This window comes from Bactrocera neohumeralis, chromosome 5, assembly GCF_024586455.1.
Source record: "Bactrocera neohumeralis isolate Rockhampton chromosome 5, APGP_CSIRO_Bneo_wtdbg2-racon-allhic-juicebox.fasta_v2, whole genome shotgun sequence".
NCBI lineage: Eukaryota > Metazoa > Arthropoda > Insecta > Diptera > Tephritidae > Bactrocera > Bactrocera neohumeralis.
The window spans coordinates 72,040,994-72,057,793 of record NC_065922.1 but is presented as its reverse complement, the minus strand read 5'-3'; the positions used below and the strand labels follow the sequence as shown (position 1 = coordinate 72,057,793).

The following is a 16,800-nucleotide window of genomic DNA, read 5'->3' as shown; positions in this document are numbered from 1 at the left end:
TTATTGACCGATATCTCTGTCTACATCCCTGATTTATTGTTCACAGCCTAGATATAATGAAAGGAGGCTAAATAGTGAATATATAACATCAATTGTGCTATACATAAGCTCCATAACTTTCCTCTTCAAGGCCAAATTACATTAACTTGTGTCGGTATGACCTTTTTATTGATCGATATCCCTCTACCCATCATTGCTTTATGAATCCCAGACTATATTTTTAACATCTTTGAAGCTGGCTCATATTTCTCTCTCTCTTCTGTTTTCGGTACACGTTATGGACTGACCTGCAAAAGAGTTCTTTGGGGTCTTAAGTCTATCATAGACCTTTATTTGAAACTTGACACATTTGTTTGGAAGCTCGTTGAGCTGCCAGGTACAAGTTCAAAAAACATACCACATTTAACTTAATTAAAGATTGGTTAATAATAGCTTATACATATGTATATATGTATATGAGAGCACCACTAAAAGATCTCTCAACTCTCTGAGTTCGTTGTGTAATTAGCTAAATGCATGACTGCTTTGAAGCCTTGAAGTTTCGTTATTCCCAAGGATTCTCAGAGTTGCCAACTCAACTACACAAATAAATAATAAAATACTGTTATAATGTACATATGTACGCATATTCCAAACATATTGGTAAAAAATCCATCAGCTGTTGTATAATAATTTCCCCAACCACCAAAAAAAATGATTGCCACGGCAAGGAAACTTTTCAAAAATGTAGCAAGCAACTTTTAACCGCCAACAAAGTTTACAGGAGTTAATAAATAATTCAAATGCTTGCGATTTGCCAAAAATAAACAGATGACATGACAAGCGCAAGGATAACGTGGCTGGCAGCAGGCAGCAAGGATAAGGATAAGCAAGTGGCAAGGTCGGCAGTAAGGACACAAGTGACAGGAGAAAAAAAAAGTGGAAAATGAAATATTGAAGAAAACAGGTGAGCGGCAGGAGAGGACGGCGTAGGCGTATGAGAGAGATGGCAGCGAAGTGTAAGTAAGCAAGGACATGCGGTGGGTGTAAAATGTCCTTGAAATAGAAATGCACGCTAACAGCAGGTTAAACTAATTTAAGATGAGACATATAACTATTTTAGCGAGCCGCGAGGGTGGGAAGTATTAATGATAAACAAAACCGAAAATAATAATAAACTAAAGTCATAAAAAGTTGCGCATTGAGTTGACCAGTCAGCGGCACGCAACAGTAAGGAGCAACCTACTTTGGACCGTCATTAAAATTCATGTGCCCTAAGATGAAAGTAGTAAATAATGAATTTATGAGCATAAACCTTTGCGCAGACAGCACCCACTCGCTTGCATGGACCAAGGTGGACCAATAAAATTCAGCTAATAACTTGAAATATCGAAAAGGCGCATAAATACCGACGCATTGTCGCCAATTAACAATATTTAATGCCGTTATAGCAACCAAAACCGATAAAGCACTCATTACGCGGACGCTGGAGAGTTGTGAAATGTCATAAATTTTTCGACGACGCAGCAAATCGTCGTGTATTTGGGTGCCGCAGCAAAAGTAACACATTCTCACATACTTTATTATATAAATATATATATAATGCTTGTTCTTCTTGTTACTGCTATTGATAGCTGAGTCATTAGGTTTATTGTTTGCTCTGCGGCTGTCTTTTTACTGCTTTCTCTGACACCCTCCCTTGCCTACCCAGTTTTTGGTCACTTCTTCCCTTCGCGCCTTGAAGTGGTTTATCTACCTTACTTCCTTCCTTCCTTCTTTTTGTTGACTTGCTTTACTCCTGTTTAGCTACTTGGCGCCATTACATTTTGACTTTTATTGCTTTGTTGCTTTTACTGCGCTTTTGTTGAGTTTTAATTATTATCATTGTCTCCATACGCCAAAATAAATAATTAAATAAGGTTAATGAAATTGAAACAAAAAGTTTGAGCTAAAGAGTATGGGTTGCAAGGAGCAGGGGAGGCGAATTAGGTGCGAAATGTGCCTTCACTGGTCTTCTATTTTTCACACTAAGCACGTTATATTGCAATTTGGATTCATTAAGTTACTAAGGGACAGCCGAGCTAAGCCCAATAAGTAGCTTCAGGCCGAGGAAACGTTGGAAGGAAAAAAGGCTGATAAAGACCTCTCTATACGGTCGAGAAAAATCTCTGAGAACGGTCGAGAAAAATTCTTGAGAGCTAGGTCCAATAAGTAGCTTCAGTCCGGGGAAATGTTGAATTAGAAAAAGGCTGGTAAAATCGCTCTATACGCTCGAGAAAAATCTCTGAGAACGTCTTTCGCTTTATTCTGAACCACACTCGAGACCAGTCAAGTTGATTCCAGCACCACAATGTCAATCATTGTGTGTCTAGGCTTGCATAAAGACAGGTTCGCGTTATTCTCTAACCTTCACGGAGAGTTGGTCAAAAAAAATATTCGAAGTACCGACAAAAAACATGGACATAATGATCACTTAAAGCCGCAACATAGAAAAAATGACGAGATAAACACGTGGGGAGATAGATAGAGATAGAGAGAGAATTTAGAAAAAAAATAATTTGAAGTGAGACTGAGTACCGGCGGACACTCTTACTAGTGTTGGAACTCTCGACCAAGGGACTAAGTTTCCTAAAGGTAAACTAAAGGCTTGACAGATACTTAACTAAGCACAGTTCTGGAACACCAAATCTGTGTTCTATTCTCTCTCTACCAGGTGCTTAAATTTCCGAATGGCATAGTAAATGAGCTCGCACGGCTTGCTATAACTGTTCTGATATGCCAAATATGTGTTCTAAACACCCTCTACTCAGACTCAGAAGGTTTTGTAGCTAATAAAGTTCTGGAATACCAAATATGTGTTCTAAGCTCTCTCTCCTCAGACTCAGGAGACTTTTGTAGAATGCTAAGAACATTTCTGGAATGCCAAATATGTGTTCCAAGCTGTCTCTAACAAGTGCCTAAGTTTTCAAATGGTATAATAAATGGGCTCCGAAGGCTAGTTATGGAACATCCAAGAATAATTCTTGCTCTCTCTACCGGTTGACTAAGTTTCCTAATATTATAATATTCAGAAGGCTTGTTAGATATCCAAGAACAGTTCTGGAATACCAAATGTTCTAAACTATGAAGTTAACTAATGATGGACCAAGATTTTTAAAAGGAATTGTTTCTGTTTGCTTTTTAAAGTCTGTAATACGAAGTTTGGAGTCATTGATTTTTAGGTTAGAGTCTCTCACTCAATCATCGATGTTTCGGTCTCCTTATGGTTTTTGTGATATTCTTAATTGAAAACGGACTAATAAGGGATCTATTCTTAGTTAAAAGCGGACTAATAAATTTTAGTAAAAGTTAAGAATATTCAAGGAATCTATTATAAAGATACGCAAGTGTGGAGTGGGATCTGAGACTCATTCAGAATGAGTCTTCAAAGCGCTCCATTGTAGAACTCTCTGACTTCCTCCATCTATTTGAGTGTAAAAACCTGCATTTGCATTGGAAAAAGGCCATACTTTTGTAATGAAAAACTGATTCAGAATTTTCGAATCACTCGCTTCTTAAAAAAGAAGAGCACTACCCAAAACCTTCCAAGTTTAGAACCACCTTTAAGTGAAAAGCGAAAGAGTTACACACAGTTACAACTATATAACGTCTGTATATCGTCGAAATTTCATTACGTTTTAATCACTTTAGCATTCTGCACAACGTAATTAAAATGCAACTCTGTGACATTTTGACTTGCCGCATTTCCACTTGATTTGCATATTTCTCAACTAGCTGCTCTACTTAAGTTCACTTAACCGCACAAACACACACACACGCTAAGCTGATGACAAGTGTCAACAGGCAGCTTGTTGAAGAGAGAAAGCGGCGGAGAGCAGATTTAAGAAGGGCAGTAACTAGGCATATGTGTGTCTCTGGTTGACAATGAAATATTTAAGGTAAAAAAAATGTGCTCTTGAGGGAAAGCCAGCTACAAAGTAAATTTAGAATTAATTTATGGAAAAGTGAGGTTAGACTCGAGTGTGGCGAAGCACGAGTTTGTGGGTCACAGTCAAGTCCAAGTGCAAGTGTCCTGTTTGTGTGTTGAAATATGAGTTATTTTAGGCGCATCCGTTAGTTAGTGTCAAGGTTGTTGGCTTTGAAGAGTTAAAGTTAATTAAATTAAATATTGATAAACGAAAATCTTGAAATATAATATATAGAAGATGGAATGCCACATTTTTGTTTCTGATTATTTATGGTACATTTTATGATTCCAAAAACTGAAATAATTACTGTTATGACAACAAGTAACCAAGTTAGGCTTCATAAGAAACAGAGAGCCATTAAAGGAAAGGGGTCTCTGGCTTGCAGATTAGCAACTTTTAGCAAGAAACACAAACGTGAACGAGTTTCCTCGTACTTAGTTTGTCTTTCTTCCAAAAATATATGTTAAGTATATAGTAAGTTTTGTTCTCCTTGAGGAAAGAACACGGGCGCTTGCTTTTGGGCTCAGTCTAAACTGCCAAACGGGTGTAGTGTTATTTTAGAAGTAAACAAGCTTCAGAAGATGCATTGGCAATAGTCTATGAATTATATTAATCTTGAAAATTACAATTTCTTCCTCTTGGAACAGTTCTAGCTCTTAAAGATGTGAGTAATATACCGAAAAAATAGAAAAAAAATCGATTAATATTTGAAACGGCGGAGCTAAGTAAATTGTTTGAATAAAATATAGATGTGGTTACTTAATTTACATATTCATTTACTCCTCCTATTTAATCCTGATTTTCGATATGTTAAAATTATATCGAATAGTCGATGAATATATCGAATTATTTTTATAACGGTGGAACTCAGCACATTTGCTGTATAAATATATCGTGAAAAAAATGTATTATACACCAAATTAGAAATTATTAACTCTAGATTTTGGATATGTGAGAAATTTATCGAAAATTGGATCAATAAATCGATTAATATTTGAAATGGTGAATCTATGTATTCTTTTTAGATAAAACATATCCTTGCTTAAATGTATTATAGTTCAACTTCAAACTTATTTAGTCCAATTCTTAGAAATATGCGAAAAAAATTAATATATCGATTAATATTTGAAAGTGTCGAGCATGGAACTCTTTTCGAATAAATAAATCCTTAACTTAAACGTATTATGCCATAACTTAAAAATTATTAACTCTAGACTTTTGATATGTAAGTTATAATATATCGAAATATACATGCATAATCGATTAACAGTTGAAATGGTGAATCTATATATATTCGAGATAAAACATATCCTTTAATAAATTTATTATATTTCATAAAAATTATTTACACCCAGTTTTGATATGTGTATTATATATCGAAAAATATATGCATATATCGATTATTATTTGAAAGTCATTCTAGCCACTCTTGTGGATAAATATATCTCATAACTTAAATTTTTTGTACTTTAGCTTAAAACGTATTTAGTTTTGCTCTTAGATGTGTGTATTATATATCGAAAATATCCGGTTTTTAGATATGTGTGATATACATATATGTATCGATAATTAGTTGAACACATCTATGAGGATTTGAAGAGGTGAAACTCAGTACTCTTTTGTAATATTTACTATACTATATTATTTTGCAACCTAAAATTTATTTAGTTTTGCTCTTGGATATGTGTATTATATATCGAAAAATTGATAAATATATCGACTAATATTTGGAAAGGTTGAGCTTAGTACACTTTTCGGTTAAAAATATATTCTCAACTTAAATGTATTATATTCTTACACAACTAAGATTCGTAGATATGTGAGAAATTTATCGAAAAATGTTTAAATATTTAGCTTAATACTTGAAACGTCGGAGCGTTGCAAGCTTTTCTGTGAAAATATATAACTACTCATATTACGACAGACTCTTGGATATACATACATATGTATAAAATACTACGCTCAACACTTTCAAATCGAAAAATAGAGCAATATATCGATTAACATATACTACATAAAAAAATAGTTGAATATATCGATTAAGACTTGAGGCTATGAAACTAGGGACTCCTTTTGTATAAAATATATCCTTGCAATGCTGTAACTTAATATTAAGACTTTAGGCTATGAAACTAGGGACTCATTTTGCATAAAATATATCTTTGACATGCTGAAAAATATTATATTTCAGCATATTTTTCATGACGACAACTTCCTTGAAACTTAAAAAGTTTATATATAAATTTAATAATATATTTTTCCTTTCTTTTATCGCACCTCAAATAATTTATGATCAGATTGTGCTGTAGTGTTATGCCTCAAAGTCTAATAAACACTAATTATTTCCATTATTCTGCGAGTGATATTTATTTTTAGGGCTCACGCGATTTCAGCTACATATTTCCACACTCACCACACACACTCCCCACACTTGCCACCAGTCAAACACACCAATTAAAATATCACTTCCATTTTGAATGCCTGCAAATGTGCGCTAGACATGCAAATATTCACTCAAAATGTAATTGGCGGGGAGGGCGCAGTAACACTAAAAAAATATTATTGCCACATGCAAGTAAAAAAAGTAACAAAACCAAAAAAAAAAGTCAAAAAAAAGCCAGAAATGTAGCATAAAACAGCAAACAAATGTGTACAAACATAAATATGCCCATAGTCGTTTATAGGCAGCGCGCGGCTGGTTAAATGGCTTTTGAGCGGCAAGCGACAAGCGCCGGCCGCCAGCTGGTTAAACGAGCATGCGAATGAATATTGTCAATTTCCTTGTTATTTTTATTTCATTTTACACGTTTTCTTGTCATTTGTTGCCAGTTGACAAATGGGTGAGTGTGTTGACAATTTTGTCAACACTTCAAACGGCGCACAAGCCGCTTTAATAGCGCAATTGTCACGACACTTAATTTGATGAGCGCGCAATGGTTTGAGTTTTAATTAAAATACTTTTGGCGGACTGACGGACTGGCGGCGTTGCAGGCGTTTTTCACTTTGATGTGCGGCAAATATGTAGGCAGTAATAAAATATTTGCATTGTTTTTAAATGCAAGCACATTTCCGCCATCGCTTAAAAATGTATAAATACTGCGTATTTACTTTTTTATATGCAAAAGAAAAACAATTAATTATACAAATTGTCAACAATTTTCTTGGAGATATTTATTTTATGCCCAATTTTGTTACCAAAACTGCGCTATTGCCCTAGTTTATTTTATAAACTTCGCTTAGTCGCTACGGCCTGTCTCCTGTCGCTGCTGTTGCGCTATGAAAATTAATGCTGCTGCTAAATCTATGCCACAAAGCTAGTAAATGACATTGATTGATCACGTCAAATATTTGTAGAAAATAAATAAAATCAATTATGTGCAAAAATTTATTAAATAATGAAAATATTAATAAAATAACAAGTGCTGACAGCTGACTTATGTATCGATAATCGATAACTTAAAGTTGAGTTGTGTTTTGTTTGTGCGGTACTTAACAGGTGTTTACACGATTGCTGAGTTTTATTAGTGAGCGCACATTTATTTCATTTGAATATTAATTGTAATGAATACGCACCGCCTCTTCGTCGATTTCAAAGCTACCTTTTACAGCACGAAAAGGAGCTGCCTATATTTGGAATTGGTGAATTTGGTATTCTCGAAAAACTATTAAAACTGTATAAACTGACGTTTAACAATACTCAAGAGTTCTATCAGGATTGTGATGGACCTCTCTGAGCCGTTCGATACGAAACAAGGTTTCAGACAAGGCGACTGCCTATCATGCGACTTCTTCATTCTACTGCTGGAGAGAATAATTCAAGCTGCAGAGCTGAATCGAGAAGGCACAATCTTTTATAAGAGTGTACAGTTGCTAACATACGCCGATGATATTGATATCGTTGGCCTCAACACCAGCGTCGTTCGTTCTGCTTTCTTCAGACTGGATAAGGAAGCGAAGCAAATGGGTCTGGTAATGAACGAGGACAAGACAAACATTTCCTGTCATCAAACAAACCGTCCTCGCATTGGCGATTTGGGTCCCACGTCAGCGTTGACAGTCATAACTTCGAAGTCGTAGATAATTTCGTCTATCTTGGAACCAGCATTAACACCAACAGCAACATCAGATTCGAAATACAACGTAGAATATCTCTTGCCAACAGATCCTACTTCAGAAGTAAAGTCCTCTCTCGACGAACCAATACTAAATTCTACAAGTCACTCATCTTCCCCGTCCTGCTATATAGAGCAGAGGCATGGATGATAACAACAGCTGATGAGTCGGCGTTACGAGATTTCGAGAGAAATGTAACCGCGTAAGCGGTGTCTACGCCAGTAAAGGAGGAAGAAGATGAGGCAAATTCCTGCCTCAGACGGTATATTAGCAAGCAAATTTGTCACATTTGGGACCTAGAGCAACATGAAAAGATTCAACAGCTGCCATTTTATCCAGACGTTTTGGTGTGGTTTGTGGGCCGGTAGAATCATCGGTCCATATTTCTTCAAAAATGATGGCGGTGAGAACGTAACCGTCAATGGCCACCGTTACTGCGTCATGGTAACCGAATATTTGATGCCTGAAATTGAAGCTCGTGATCTCGGCAACTTTTGGTTTCAATAGGACGGCGTCACTTCCCACACATCGCATCAACCAATGGATTTATTGAAAGAACACTTCGGTGAATAGAAAATTTCAAGTTTTAGACCGGTCATTGGCTATTAAGATAACACACCGTTAGACTTTTTCCTGTGGGAATATGTAAAGTCTAAAGTCTTTGCGGACAATCCCGCTGCGATTGAGGCCTCAGCCAAACTCCATGCGTGTTATTCACCAGTTGCAGTCGAAATGCTCGAACGAATCATCGAAAATTGGACTCGATGAATGGACTATCTAAGACGTAGCCACGGCCAACATTTAAAAGAGATAATCTTCAAAATATAAATGCCAGAAAATGTTTTTTCGAATGATAATAAACATTCCTCATTAAGTTTGAAGTTTCTGTGTTTTTTTTTTAAAAAATTAGGGAAGTCCGAAATCGATCACCCATTATGTGTGAAACTTTGTAAACAATTTAAATTAAAATTAAAGAAATTACATAGGAAATTTATAAATGCCGTTTCTTTAAAAGAATTCTTGCGAATTTATACGAATGTATGTATTTAACTTTTATGTCCAACAATAAATTCAGACCAGCAAAATATATACATACAATGTTATTTTTTTGGTTATTGCTTATATATACATATATATATATATAACCTTTGGCGTCATACTCCTTATGTTCTTTTGCATACAAGATACATATGTAAGTATGTGCAATACATATCTACATACATATGCCACGCAATATTTTTTCTTTCTAGCCAGCTTTGTTTATTAAGTGCGATTAAATGGATTTATATACCCATTATGCCCTGCAATTAGTCGCATTTGGCCAAAATTATTGTATACAATATATACTATATGTGCTTGTATGTATATTCAACAAGTACATAAGCGCACTGCTGTTATGTGTTTTTCAAAATAGCGGATTGTTTACAATACCGTTGTCGAAAATTCCATTGTTTGGCTCACACTTTGCTGTGTTGGAGCGAGTAGTTTAGCTGATCAATCGAACAGCCAACTGGCCGCAATCGATTCGTGGCTAATGCTCGAGTGCTTAGGTGGATATGTATTCACTATATACATATGTTTTGTATGTAGTGTGGTGTGTTGAGTGAGTAGGTGGTGAGTGGGTCAATAAGGCTGCTAAATAAAGGTGAGACAATATTTATTTTGTATATTTAATTAAAAAAAAAGTAGTTTACTTTTTATGTTCTAACAAATATTCTAATTTTGAACTGTATATTTTGTTTAACTAATTTTTTTAGTATAATATTTTATTATGAGAAAATTTTATTATTTAAAAATTTTACAATTTTAAATTTTACTAATTTTTTAAATTTAAAATTTTTTTGTAGGAAAAGTTTAAAATTTTTTTAAATTAACAAATTTAATTTTTTTTAATTAGAAAATTTTAGCAATTTTAATGAACAAATAATATTTAAAATTTTTTTTGTAATTTTATAAACAAAATTTTAAAATTTTTCTCGTCATCTTTATATAAATTTCTCTTCATCTTTTACTCTTGCTGAAAAAAATAAAAAAAAAATTATTTTCTTCTTCTCATATTTTCACTTAGCCAATGTTTTCTCAAAGCACAACGCTAACTTTAATCTCCTTTGGTCGTAAAACTAGGAGTACATTTCTTGTTAGTTGCGTGTGAAGTGGAAAATCCTGGTATTACCAGCATTTATCTGACAGAAGAGCGAACGCTCAAAATGATTTTTTACTGCACAGCGTCAAGCGAGAGATAAGAAAGTGTGGAGAAAGTAAAAAAAGTATATAAAACAGTCAAACCAATAGCTGAGAATATAGGAAACTAGCATGAAATTTTGAAAAAAAACATACATTTTAGCTAAAAAGGCTTTATAAAAGACGGTTTGAAATTGAGGTACCCTAGTAACAAGTTGCAGACCCTAATTATTTTTTTATATAATAACTTGTAAATAAGTAAATAATAATAAATAATATTTGCTTCATATTACTCGATACTTTTGACAATTATAAATTAATCGATTGGACAAAATTATCGATTATAATTAAGTTAATTCAAATGAATATATTAATAACAATTAGCTGATTGATTTCATATTAAGTGATATTTTAGTATTATAAATTAATTCTTTGGGAAAAGTTATCGAAAAATATCGATTAAAATTATTAAAGTTAGCATAAAAAAAAGACATTTTTCAAATTAATAATAATAAAGTAATGAGTACCATATTAATACTTTAGTCGATTAAAAATTCATCTTTTAGGAAAAATGATCGAAATTTATCGATTATCAATAATAAAGTTAGCATAAAAAAAGAAGTTGTTGAAATCCATGTTTTAATAATAATTAGATGTTTGCTATTAATTGATACTTTAGTCATTAAAAATTCATCTTTTAGGAAAAATTATCGAAATTTATCGATTATCAATAATAAAGTTAGCATAAAAAAAGAAGTTTTTGAAATTAATATTTTAATAATAATTAGACGTTTGGTATTATATTAATTGATACTTTATTCAATTATAAATTAATAGTTTGAAGAAAATGTACAAATTTATCGATTATCAATAATAAAGTTAGCAAATAAAAGGAAATTTTTGAAATCCATATTTTAATAATAATTAGATATTTGTTATCGAAATAATTGATATTTTAGTCGATTACAAATTAATCTTTTGGAAAAAATTATCGAAATTTATCGATTATGAATAAAAAAATTAGCATAAAAAAGAAAAAAATTTAAATAAATATGTTAATAATAACTGATACTTTAGACGATTATAAATTAATCTTTTAGGAAAAATTATCGATATTTATCGATTAACTATTTGAAATTAATATTTTTATAACAATTTGGTACTTCGTATTAATTCATATTTTAGTCGATTATAAATTAATCGTTTGCCAATAAATGTCGAAATTTATCGATCATAATAAATAAAGTTAGCGTAAAAATTTTGTTCGACATATTTTTCTATAAATAGTTAGCGATCAGTAACAATTTGAGGAAAACATCATTTAATAGATCATTTCAATGAAGAAAATAAAACTTGTTTTGATTAATGAAAAAATATCGATATTTGTAGTGGAATGAATTCAAACAATTCATTTATAACGAAATAACTGTTGTGATATGCTCCAATAGTTGATATATAAAAATATTTTTCATTTTGTTGATAAAAAAATACCCTGGTCTGATGATAAATGAATGCAAATTCGTATAGAAAACTAAAATTGAGAATTAAGAAAAATTTTATTTGAATTCTGATTGCAGAAAGGCAGCTCGCCGCGCATAAACATTTTTCATTTATTGGTCTATAAAAATTATCGATATTTAGATATCGATTGTTAATGATATATAAAAAATATTATAATCATAAACGAAGTGAAAAAATAGCTGTCGACATTTATCGATTGTTGGTCTATTCAACATTATCGATATTTATCGATGTTTGATTATATATAAAAAACATTAGAATCATAAATGAAGGAAAAAAATAGCTGTCGACATTTATCGATTGTTGGTCTATTCAACATTATCGATATTTATCGATTGTTGATTGTATATAAAAACATTAGAATCATAAATGATGGAAAAAATAACTTTAGACATTTATCGATTGTTGGTTTATAAAATATTATCGATATTTTACGATTGTTGATAAATAAAAATATTAGAATCATAAATGAAGAAAAAGGGAGGTTATACGAGAAATTATCAATATACTGTCGATAGTAAACAACTTTAATAGAATCGAATTTGGATTTGAGTATTCATCACAACTGCTTTCTATCAGTTTATTCGCTCTTACCTCTTCGCTATACAGTTTAAATCAGTACTGATTGTCAGAATTTTAAATATTATATTATTATCTAACAGCTCTAAACCTTTCAATTACAGTATATCACATAAACTTTGTGATACAATATCTTTCAAAAATTATGCTCTACTCTCTCTACCCTTCTCTTTCCTTCTTGTATAGTATACTTATATACACGCCATAAAAAGTACTGAGAACACTGGCTGCTACGAGTATCATATCGCACATAATCTGAAGTGCGTCTTCAGCTCAGACTGTCAAGTAGACAAGCTATCATCAGCGCGGCCATTCTTGCAGCCCACGAGTGTGTGCTTATGCCACTGCAGCGCTTGTTGTTGTCGGTTGCATAGCCAACTTTGCGCGCTCACGAGCTCTCGACTAAAACTTGTCTACGAGATAAATCGCCTGATTACTTCCACCGGAAATCAACTCACAAATAGAAAGGACATAGACAGCGGCGCTCCACAGGCACGTAGCCCACCGAACTGTGCGGCTGGCATAGACAAGCGGTCGGTCGCATTTTGTTAGCGCATTTATTTATTTATAAACTCGCGCTACACATCCGTCCAACAGGTTTGTGCGCGTTTTTTTGTTGTTTCTGGCCGAGGCGCAGCAACAGCTCGGCGCTCAGCAACGTCTTAACTCGATTTGTGCGCGTCTCAACGAGCTAAGAGATAACTCGCCTAGTCGTGCCATTGCCATTTAATGTGACAATAATGTGCAGCGAAAGGGAAACAAAAAGGCATTCCAAATGGCTGTGACAGTTGAAAATGAGCAATAACGGCGTTTTTGCGGGCACTGGAGTCCATTACATAAGTCTAGTGAGTGGCGGCATACCCAAAAAGCGAACGTCACGAAAATGAGGTAATGCGCTAATGAAAATAAATTCGTTATGCGCGTGAAGTACGTGGCACGAACGTGAAGCTGACATTTAGACGGGGAAAGAAACTTAAAATAATATCTTTAAACCGAACGGAAATGAAGACAAACTTTGTAATGACAGCTTGTCGGGGATTAAAGAAAGTAGTGGTCAGTGTCATGCGAGCTTTTTATATAACTATTAGTGCAGCTGTCAAAGTATGGCAGTAAAGAAGGGTGAACATTTCTCAGAACTTAATCCATTAGACACGTGGAGACAGTAAAAACAACGAACAGCTCCTTCAGGATATTCTTGGATATCACAATAGACTTCAACCAAAAACAATTCTGAAGTAAGCAAACAATGTAAAAATTTTCGATCCTGAACTTCAACAGAACTTTAAGATCTTTCATTAAAAAATCGCATAAAGTTACACCGAAGTCACCAAAATCTCAATTGAGTTTCAAATAAAATTTGTACCGGAAACATAGACTTCACTCCAAAAAGAACGTTGTAGGCTGACACAATTTTGAATATCTTCTTTCTTCTTAGAAGTAGCCTTCATACAAGAGAAAGCAACTGGAAAAACGGCAACAACCGGGTTAGGATCTTCAGGTCGATTGAAGAAAAGAAGTCTGAGATAGTTGGGGTCAAATTAACGGTATCTAAGCAATCCGATTGGTGACTAAAAAGCAGACGGGAAGACACGATTTATGGATTTGAATTTTGCATATTTAGAATATCGAGATCCAGGTCCGGATGTTACTGTGGAAATAGCTCTATCTAACTGTCTTCCACGAACAATGAAATAATAAACAACAATTGAAGAAATCTAACAACAAATGTGTGTTTTTACTTAGTGAGAAGATTCCAGCGGCGGCGCTTTTACGAGAGCGATCGGCATGTTGCTTCCCTCAGAGGTATCTAACTTGCTGTAAGCGCTTACTTGAAGTAAAGTTTCATCACATCGTCTCCACCACCATGTGTCTGTGTGCTTCCATCCGTAGGGCCGGCGCCTTCTTGAAACCGACACTCTCTAACAGGTTGGGCATACACGGTTGTCGATAGATCCGTTCCGTCTGTGGGATGATGTTTTCTTGAAATCGAGACTCTCGAATAGGTCAGACATATACGGTTATCGACAGACCCGCTTAAGTGGGATTCGGTTAGGGAGTACTAACAGTAGACAGAAACAAAATCTTATTATTCAAGTGAGGTTCTGGTACACATATATACAACACATATTTTTTATAAAAGATGTGTTACTTTTAGAACCCTTTAGTCCGAGGTCCAAATGGCGGCCTGATCTAAGCTTATGACATATATGTCTTATAAAAGGGTCCCCAGATTGCACTAAACATCGAGATTCACAAATCTTTTAAGACTAACTTTCTCCTTACTCTTTTTTCTTCTTTCCGATCTGGTCAAAAGAGAACATTTCCTGACAGTACCGTTATATACCTTGTTTAAACTGACTTCGTTTTTAAAGCTGTAAGGTTTTAACCACATAAGATTTCTAAAAATCTCTCAATAAAAGACTATCAATAATATAAAAATATTATAAAGGTCCATACAATAAAATATTTACAAGTCTTTTCTTTGTTTTTATTTACAGAATCATCTCAAACTGTCAGTTCAGAACACTAGAACGGCAACTCGCAGCAACTTCCAGCGACAGGTAAGCGGAGTATTTTATAATTTTGATATTCGTAAACACAAGATATGAAAATTAAGTAACTTAGGACACGTTAAGGTCAAAAGCGTCCATAATATTAGACTGATGATCCGAACTCGGTACTAAATCCCTTTCAAACCCGTTTCAATTAACCTTTAACTCACTTTTCTGCGTACAAATGACTTCCCTATTTGCTCACGAATGATGCAAATCTGTTTGCAATTTACTACGCTGCGGCAGGACTCTGGGCTAAGGTTGTTGTAGGGGAAAAATTTATGCGCAACATGCGGCTTAAAAGTAGCAACAGGCCAGCAAACAAATATGCAATCAGGGCACCTGCCAAAGCTGCGACAAACAGACGCAACCACTACAAAAAGGAAGAAGAAAAGAAAAAGAAACCGAAATTTGCATGTTGGAAAAATTCGTATAAGGCTTAGAGCAAGAAATGAAGGTGAAATTGAGAATTAGTGGTTGCGCTGGGATGACGACGTGCCACTAAACAAACAGCTGACGAAAAAATCGAGATGAAAGGCCAATGAGTTTCCGTGCATTCTTCTAGAGAGCTCACCTTTTGCTCCCTCGCCGCTATTTGTAAGCACGTAGCGCGGGTGCAGTTTTGTAGAATGCTAAATTACAGCACATTTTTCAACGAGAAAACAAAAAAAAGGAGTAGAAAAATAGTAGCAAGCGGTAAGGTGGAGTGAGAATGAGACGAAGGAGCTGGAGTAGCTGAAAATAAGGTACGCATGGCTGGCGAATGAAGGGAAGCTGTGAATGCAGCAAAACGGCGCAACGAAATGATGAATAACGGGTCACAGGAGAAATATAGCCGACTAAATGGGCTATAAGGAAGGGTAGAAAAATGCGGTGCTGTCATTAAACTGCGCGCAAACAGAAGGTTGCTGTGGTCCAGTAATGCAGAAGAACGTGTAGTACAAAGGGAGCAGAAAGGAATGAAGCATAAAAATATGAAAAGTGCTTGGAAATATGTGGGTCGATTAAAAATGAATGAAGTGTAGAATAATAAAAATATTTCGGAGATGGAAAACTTTAAAAATAATGAGTTAAGAGAAAGGTAAAATAATATTTTGAAGAAAGTAAGAAAAATATAAATGAAATAAGCGCAGACGACCTACTTGGATCCAAGAATTTGGCAAATTAATAACTTTCCTATTTATAAGACGCACAGACTCAGAAACCCATTCGAAAAGCTCCATTCAAATATTCAAATGTTCAAAGACTTGCTCCGATCATTCGATATTTTCGAATTTTACGCGCATTCTGTCCTATATGGCATTTTTAAAATCCAACTGCAGCTAGATTGTTGGGTCGTACGGTTAGTTCCCCAGTTATTCTCTGTTTTTTATCATATTTTTTTCCAAAGATAGCTTCTTTATTCGATTTAAAGTGAGATAATGGTAGTCAAGACTAAAATAACAGTATGTTCATAAATATAACTCTATCTATTCACAATTTCCAGACTTGCAATGGTAAGACTTTGCCTTTAAGTTCCATATTCGCTAAATATTTTTTTTTTTTCAAAAAATCTGGTTTCTGAATATTTCTAACTTCAAGTAATATGTGCTTTCGTCCATTTGGTTAAAAATTATTATAATGGACGTGAATATTTCATGCGCTTGGCTTTGTCATAACCTTAAAATACTAGGTTGATAGTCGAAAGATGCTTAGTGGACTCGAGTATTATGTCTTACTCTCTTATTTTTGTGATTTAGTTGATATTTTCAAGCTGATTTTCTTAAAAGGCTGCGGGATTTGGACCAAAGTGGCATGGGGAAATCTTTTGGAAAACTATTTCGTAAACAGATCAACTCTACTTAACGAACGATATCAAAATTCTTGTATGATAAGCCAACAATTAATTGATAAAATTTCGTATATAC

General features: G+C 34.1%; 1 protein-coding gene across 1 annotated transcript in view; it reads left to right on the top strand.

Annotated features, from left to right (window-relative positions):
• Nucleotides 1–16,800, top strand: part of LOC126758195 (voltage-dependent T-type calcium channel subunit alpha-1H) — a 257,600-nt gene that overhangs the window by 23,599 nt on the left and 217,201 nt on the right. Inside the window, exon 2 of the mRNA XM_050472312.1 lies at nucleotides 14,840–14,902. The gene's annotated coding sequence lies outside the window, so the exon portion shown is untranslated. The remainder of the gene's footprint in view (nucleotides 1–14,839; nucleotides 14,903–16,800) is intronic.